The sequence below is a fragment of the Sciurus carolinensis genome, unplaced genomic scaffold (assembly GCF_902686445.1).
Source record: "Sciurus carolinensis unplaced genomic scaffold, mSciCar1.2, whole genome shotgun sequence".
NCBI classification, from domain to species: Eukaryota; Metazoa; Chordata; class Mammalia; order Rodentia; family Sciuridae; genus Sciurus; species Sciurus carolinensis.
Genome location: NW_025920170.1, coordinates 724,216 through 733,046, shown reverse-complemented (window position 1 = coordinate 733,046; position 8,831 = coordinate 724,216). Strand labels below are relative to the sequence as shown.

Genomic DNA, 8,831 nt, shown 5'->3' with positions numbered 1-8,831 from the left:
AATTGAAGGGCATCTAGGTTGGTTCCACACTCTGGCTATTGTGAATTGAGCAGCTATGAACATTGTTGTGACTGTATCTCTGTAGTATGCTGATTGTAAGTCCTTTGGGTATAGACCAAGGAGTGGGATAGCTGGGTCAAATGGTGGTTCCATTCCAAGGTTTCTAAGGAATCTCCATACTGCTTTCCAGAGTGACTGCACTAATTTGCAGCCCCACCAGCAATGTATGAGTGTACCTTTCTCCCCACATCCTCGCCAACACCTGTTGTTGCATGTATTCTTGATAATTGCCATTCTAATTGGGGTGAGATGGAATCTTAGGGTGGTTTTGATTTGCATTTCTCTTATTACTAGAGATGTTGAACATTTTTCCATATGTTTGTTGATTGCTTGTAAGTCTTCTTCTGTGAAGTGTCTGTTCATTTCCTTAGCCCATTTGTCGACTGGGTTATTTGTATTCTTTGGGTTGAGTTTTTTGAGTTCTTTATAGATTCTGGAGATTAGTGCTCTATCTGAAGTATGATTGGCAAAGATTTTCTCACACTCTGTAGACTCTTTCTTCACATTGCTGATAGTTTCCTTTGCTGAGAGAAAGTTTTTTAGTTTGAATCTATCCCAGTTATTGATTCTTGCTTTTATTTCTTGTGCTATGGGAGTCCTGTTGAGGAAGTCTGGTCCTAAGCTGATATGTTGAAGCTCTGGACCTACTTTTTCGTCTATAAGATGCAAGGTCTCTGGTCTGATTCCGAGGTCCTTAATCCATTTTGAGTTTAGTTTCGTGCATGGTGAGAGATATGGGTTTAGTTTCATTCTGTTGCATATGAATTTCCAATTCTCCCAGCACCATTTGTTGAAGAGGTTATCTTTTCTCCATTGCATATTTTTGGCCCCTTTGTCTAGTATGAGAAAAATGTATTTATTTGGGTTTGTGTCCGTGTCCTCTATTCTGTACCATTGATCCACCTTTCTATTTTGGTACCAATACCATGCCGTTTTTGTTACCATTGCTTTGTAGTAGAGTTGAAGATCTGGTATTGCGATACCCCCTGCTTCACTCTTTCTGCCAAGACCTCATCAATGAATTCAGAAAATAGCAGGCTATGAAATCAACATGCATAAATTTAAAGCACTTTTATATGCAAGCAATGAAACATCTGAAAGGGAAATGAGGAAAACAACTCGATTTGCAATAGTCTTGAAAAAAATAATAAAATAATTGGGAATCAATCTAATTAAAGAGGTAAATGATCTCTACAATGAAAACAACAAAACATTAAAGAAAGAAATTGAGGAAGACCTTAGAAGATGGAAAGATCTCCCGTGTTCTTGGATAGGCAGAGCTGGAGTTCAGCCTCCGCACCATAGCAGGCTCTAAGAATCTCAGGGTAATACTTGTCTCAAAATAAAATATAAGAAAAGCGCTGGAGGTTCATTGGTGATGCGCCCCTGGGTTCAATTCCAGGTACAAAAAAAAATATCAGAAACTTCAGCAATGTGATGACCTATTGTTAAGTAAAAATCCTCCAAAAGGAGGTATTTAGTGAAAGAAATAGTGAACTCTGCAAAAGTTTCAAAATATCTTCCCCAGACTTTTTCTTCTTACTATTAATGAATGATTTTGTGTGACTGATATGTATTAAAATAGAAATTTAAATGTTTTTAAAAAATATAAATTTGAAAATTACCCGTTTACTAATCAAATGTAACCATTCTGAACCTTAGTTAAATAACTTTGGTCACCCCAAATAAATATCATACCAGAAACTACTTATACATAGTAGTAAGCAAAATGAGGAGATGAATCAAAAACAGAAAATTATACGTGTGATATATGTAGATTTCTATGCTTATCAATTACACATCAATAAATATGTTCAAATGTGCATGCAGGAAGGATGCATGATGGAAAAAAATATATGTTATTCTCCCAAAATTAAATCACATATAAAACTCAATAATTCTTGAATATGTCAGAAAAAAGAAAAAAAAATGAATTTAGCATTGTTGTTGAATTTGAAGGGTTTCATAGAAATTAGTTTGTTAATACTTAAAATTCCCAGTAAATAATAAAGGCTTAAACTATTAATATAGGTACAGTGTTAACTTCTACATATATATGAAATCCTAATTTTGGAGATGAAGAAATTAACACATTTTATCTTTTACTTCTGTCTCTATCTCATGGTTTTAGTAGCTACTTATATCTGTAAAACTTTCAAAAATTTACATTTTCTTCTCTAATCATAATTTCTGTACTTGCTTGTTTTTATGTATAGGCATGGATTCAGTACACATTCTAATCCTGTGTCTTTTTATTTCTCATTTTTAATTTTTTAAATTTGTTCTAATTAGTTGTACATGACAGTAGAATGCATCTATACATTTTGATAAATCATACATGAATGGAGTGTAATTTCTCATTTCTGATTATACACATTTTTTAAATTAATTTTTTATTTTTTAATTTTTTATAGACTGCATTTTGATTCATTGTACAGAAATGCAGTACATTATTTCCTTTCTATGGTTGTGCATGATATAGATTAATATCATTCTCATATTCATATATACATAGGGTAGTGATGTCTATTTCATTCCACCATTTTTCATATCCCTCTCCCTTTCATTTCCTTGATTGTACATATTGTTGTAGGATCACATTGGTCATGCAGTCATATATATACATGAGATAATAATGTCTGTTTTACTCTACTTTCCTTACTACACACATACTCCCTTCCCTCCTTTTACTTCCATCTATCTAATACAAAGTAGCTCTATTCTTCCCTAGCTCCCCCACTCCTCATTGTGAATTAGTATCTGCATATCAGAGAAAACATTTGGCCTTTGGTTTTTTGGATTTGACTTATTTCACTATTAGCATGATATTCTCCAACTCCATTCATTTACCAGCAAATGCCATATTTCATTCTTCTTAAAAGTTAAATAATATTCCATCATATATATATATTATATATATCACATTTTCTTTAACCATTCATCTGCTGAAGGGTATCTGGGTTGGTTCCATAATTTGGCTATTGCAAATTAAGCTTCTATAAACATTGATATGACTGTGTCACTATAGTATGTTGATTTTAAGTCCTTTAGGTATAAACCAAGGAGTTGAATAACTGGGTCAAAAGGTGGTTCCATTCCAAGTTTTCTGAGGAATCTCCATACTGCTTTCCATAATGGTTGCTCCAATCTGCAGTTCCACCAGTAATGTATGAGTGTATCTTTTCCCCCACATCCTAGCCAACATTTATTGTTGCTTGTATTCTTGATAATGGCCATTCTGAATGGAGTGAGCTGAAACTCTCACTTAATTTCTTAGTCAGTTGTATTTCATTGTCAAGCTAACTGTTTTGGATGCATTTTCAAATAAGAATCATGGACACTGAATTATTGACAATTGTGTAGGCTATTAAAATTGTATGATTATCCACACGTTAACCACCTAATTCTTAGAAGTGATGAATATATGACTTTGAGGGTTAAGAATAAAAGACTTTGCAGATGAGATTAAATTGATAATTTTGAATGAAAGGATTTTCCTTGATCATGTGGGTACAGCCAAGTTCATCACAATGAACTTTATGAGAGCCTTCTAAGAGGCTGCTGGATAGAGTGGTGCAGTGACCATGAAAGCAGATGTTGGAATGATGCCTGTTGAAGATAAAGAATGTGAACAACAGCTAGCAATGCAGGCAGGCAGCTCTGGAACCTGGGGGGAAAACAGTAAAGGGAAAGATGCTCCAGTAGAGCTTCCAGAGAGGAGCAGCCCTGGCTGATACACTGGAGCCTAAAGGCCAGAGTGGACCTTTAATCTCCAGAACTGCACGATAAGAAATTTGTGTTTTAATTCATAAAATTCTAGAAAATGAATCTGCTAAGTTGTAGGTTATGTGCATATTTTATGAATCACAGCTTAATTGTTCTTAAATAGACTACACAAATCAATACTTCATTTTAGTTCCTGAAAACACCTCATTACCCTATATCCACATAAGCATTTGGTATACTTTGAACCTCTTTTACCAATTTGATACATAAAAGATAGCATTTATTTTTATTTTGGTGACTTAAATAGTCAAAATGCTGAAAACCTCTTGGAAAAGGTGCCTTTTATTCTGTGGTGGTTCTCGGACATGGCCTGTGTGGGGAGGGAATCAGTAACCCTCAGAGGTGTGGGCCGGTGGAAGTAAAAGCTCTGAAAAGTAGTATTAAATAAACAAAAAAGATGAGAAATACCTTTGATAAAGCAGGGACCTGAGGGGTCTGATCCCAACAAAGGGAAATGCCGAGAATACTTGATTTATACTGAAATGCACCAGAGGGACTCAGTGAGGAGCTTCTTCAGGAAAACAAGATGAAAATGGGGAAACAAATTACTTAGGGCTGAGCAGGTTATGCCATCTCCGGGCACCTGTGTTTAAATTTAGGGCTGTGAGCTAAGGCAGGGTGCCAGCATGATCTGGGCTTTCTCAAAGTGGGGAATTTCACCCAGGGGTTCCCAGAGAAGCAACTTCCAGGCCTTAAATGGCTCAAATAAACTCATAATTCATACAAATCTTCCAACAGTGCTGAATAAGAGAACAACCAGACTACTGGGCTGATAGGAGTGATGGAGAGTGAGGGACTCCATCGTGGTAATACATGAGATTTAGAGTAAACAGACTTTCAACTTAAAAGATGAGGTGCTTTCTACATTGGGTGGGAAGTAAAATAAACCTGATTCACAGCTCACACTCTGAAGATGGAAATGTGGGGCACCTTCATGAAATGTAAGAAAAAGAAAAAAAGACACACAAACACAGTTTCAGTTGAGGAAACTCATGCACCCAGTATAAAAATAGTTCACTCCAGGATGTGTGAGTTTTGAAGACAGGAGGAACAGATGGAGCAAAAGCACAAGGTGAGAGGGATCATGTGCAGGTACTATGGGGATTGAGATGGTGCTGGAGCCCTTGGTAAGACAGAGCAGGATGGAAGAAGAGTCAGCAACAGCAGTGCCTGACCAGGGCTTAAGGGAACTAAGGACAGAACATTATACCCAGGAAACTGTACAGTGTAATTTGATCCATCAATTCCCACACTGTTAGCTTTTCTAACAGTGTTCCATGATGGTCACGTTTCTCCTGTCTTCTAGCCTGAAAATTATGCTCATCTTCTTTCTTGACATTTATTTGTGTTTGAGTTAGCTGTATCACAAAGTTAAATTGTCAATCTGTTTCCGTCACAGGCTATAATTACTATTTTGTTGCATCATTTGACTTTTTAAAAATCTGTGTTCTTTGATGTAATTATATCTTCATTTCTGTTCTTCGCCTTACATTATCTATTCTTCTGTACCAAATATTAAATTCTATGCCTCCTGCCTCCTTATATTTCAGATTTTAATTAAGGTATTTATTCTTTTATGCACTTCTTTAGTTTCTCCATTTTCCAGAGCTCTGAATTTTCCAAATTCTTTTATTTGCCTTGACCTGTCATTCTCAGAGTTTTAGTCTATTAAATTTGGTTGCCTAAATTTTATAACATGAAAGATTCTTAGGTAATTGCCATTTCATTCCCCAAAAAGCAAAACAAAAACAAAAACAAAAACCAGGAGTGGAACCACATATGACCCAGCTATTCTACTCCTTGGTATTTATCCAAAGGAATTAAAGTCAGCATACTATAGCAATACAGACACTTCAATGTTTCAATGAACACAATAACTAAATTACAGAATCAACTATTCAATGATGAATGGATTAAGGAAATGTGGTATATAAACACATTTGGCATATTACTCAGCAATAAAGTATGGAATTATTATGTTTGCCAGTAAATGGATGAAAACGGAGAACATGATTCTAAGTGAAATAAGCCAGTCTCAGAAAATCGAGGATTGAATGTTATTCCTCAGATGTAGAAACTAGAGCAAAATAAGGGAAAAAGGGCAGTGAGGCATACTGGAAATCATAAATATATAGAGAAGATAAGTGGAATATAAGAAGGAGATAGGGAGGGATGAAGGAAGGGTAAGACAAGGAATTATGGAAAGAATTTAACAAAATCATGTTACATGCATGTGTAAATGTACCACAGGATTTTCCCCTTTATGTAGTAGAAAGTACTAATTAATAATAAATTAGGGAGTACTCGAGGATGTCCTTGGGATCTGGCTGTGGGTGGTGGGCTGCGCTTTGCCTGCCTCCTTGTCTCACTGCCCCAGCGAACCCTGGAGGGTGGCACCACTGAGCCACAGTCTCCAGGCCAGTCTGGAGTGGCCATCCCAGAACCATTAGATGAGGTCTCTTCTCTTTAGTGATGGTGAAGTTGGGAAAAGGCTCCTTGAACCCTCCTCCAGGATGAATCACCTGCCAAACAACATGGAAAATTTGCTCAGTGGGAATGAGAAGTCCCAGGCTTCTCTGCATGATGTCCACTCCATCAGCACCAGGCAACCCATGGCCAGGATCGAGTCCTATGAAGGGAGGGAAAAGAAAGGCATATCGGATGTCAGGAGGACTTTCTGTTTGTTTGTCACCTTTGACCTATTATTTCTAACGTTACTGTGTATAATAGAGCTAAATGTGAAGGAGGCATTGAGAACACATTAGAGAAGGAAGTGATGCAGTACAATTCATCTTATTTTGATATATTTCTTTTGGCAGTTTTAGATTTACAGTGTTGATACTCATATGCTGTATGCAAACTGTGCCATTGGTGGACAATAGCATTGAAAACAGCAGTGACCAGTGCCTTTTAACTAGCAAAAGTGATCCTTTCAAAGCTCTTCTCCCAGGGGGGCATTTGGCTGTGTGCTGCCCACCATTTCATTCATCCTCGCCTGGATCGAGACATGGTTCCTGGATTTCAAAGTGTTACCTCAAGAAGCAGTAGAAGAAAACAAACTCCTGATAGTTCAGAATGTGTCAGAGAGGGCAGCCCTCATACCTGCCGGTCTTTCTGATGGTCTTTTTTATTCCCCTCCTGAATCTGAAGAAGAAACTGAGGAAAAACAGGACAGCAAAAAAACACTTTTATAACTCTGAGTTCTGCTTTATGAAATGTGAAGAAGTCTCACTGAAGTCATCCAAGGGAAAAAGATGGATTTGGGTCTCCCTATTGATAGTGAAATGGTGACATCCACTGCAGACTTTGTCAAACAGCTAATAATCATTTATTAATGGTGATACCTCACGGACATTTTCCCACATCCACACATCTGTGGCCATCCAGGTCTTGTCATAATTCTTCTTCTGTTCAGGGAGACTGAGTCTGACCTGTCAATGAATAATTGAAGGAAAGTTGTCTGCTGTATCCTAATCAAAAGACTTCTTCATATGTTGAAATAACACTTTTGTAGTAAGTGAAATACCTTTTACTTCAATTCACAGGATGGGATTTTGTTTGTTTCATTTCTCAGATTTCTTTTGTATTTCTTTTTTAACACCCTACAATTCCCTTGTGTTTTTTAACTCATGCATATGTACAATTTTTAAAAGTAATAAAATCCAGCATATCAAAATGAAAAAAAATAGAATAGAGTTACCTCATATTAGGTAGAGGGTAGTGGAGAGAGGGGAAGAGTTATGGGGGTAGGGATGATAGTAGAGTGAGACAGACATTATTATCTCATGTACATACATGACTGCATGACTGATGTGATCCTACAATATGTATAACCTGAAAAATGAGAGATTACACTCCATTCATGTATGATCTATTAAATGTATAAATGAATTCTACTGTCATGTACAACTAATTAGAACAAATAAAACATAAATTAGTGAAAGAACCCAAGGAGGAACACTCGGAGAGAGAACTTAGTTCCCACCATTTGGGGACCTAATATATCAAAGACAGAGAAGTCCCAGAAAATGTAAGATAATTACACAAAAAAGGTACATGCAAAAACAAAGAGGGAGAAGGATTTCATTTCAGGAATGCAAGTTTTTTTTCAGCATATGTAAATCATTAAATGTAGTTCACACTTAAACAGAATTAAGGACAAAGCTCATTTGATCATCTCAATAGTTGCAGGAAAACCTTTGATAAAACCCAACACTGATTCATGTTAAAAACTCTGGGGAATTTGGGATCAGAGGAACTTACGTCAACATCATGAAGGCCCTTTATGACAAACCTAAAGTACACATCATACTAAATGGAGAAAAACTACAAGCATTTTCTCTAAAATCAAGAACAAGACAAGGCTGTCCACTCTCATCACTCTTATCCAATATAGTCCTTGAAACACTAGCCAGAGTGCACAGGTAAGAAAAGGAAAGCAAAATGATATAACTAGGAAAAAAAAGTCAAACCATTTGCCAAGGATCAAGGATATGATCAGTTATTTAGAAGGTTCAAAAAATTCCACCAGAAGATTTCGGGAGCTTATAAATGAGTTCAGCAAAGTACCAAGATTCAAGATCAACATTAATAAGTTCTACTCAGTCATAAAAAAAAATCAAATTATGACATTTGCCAGCAAATGAATGGAAATGGAGTATCATGATAAATTAAATGAACCAAATCAGAATTTCAAATGTCAAATGTTTTCTCTTACATGCAGAAGCTAGAGTAAAATAAAAGAAAGGGAGAGGGAAATATAGGATAACATAAAGATAAAGGCAAGTTCAGTAATGCAGAAGAAGGCAATCAAGAGACTGGGTGGAGCAATAGGACAGGGGAGTCAATATTGAATGAATTCCTAAAAAATCATGTTATGTGCATATATAATACACAACAGGAAACTTCACATTTATGCACATGTAGAAAGAACCAATTAAATATAAGTAAATATTGAGCAAAAGGAAGTCTAATCAAGGAAACAG

General features: G+C 36.2%; 1 pseudogene; it reads left to right on the top strand.

Moving 5' to 3' along the window:
* Window positions 1-6,359: 6,359 nt before the first annotated feature.
* On the top strand, window positions 6,360-7,040 carry LOC124974718 (STARD3 N-terminal-like protein; annotated as a pseudogene).
* The last annotated feature ends 1,791 nt before the right edge of the window (window positions 7,041-8,831 follow it).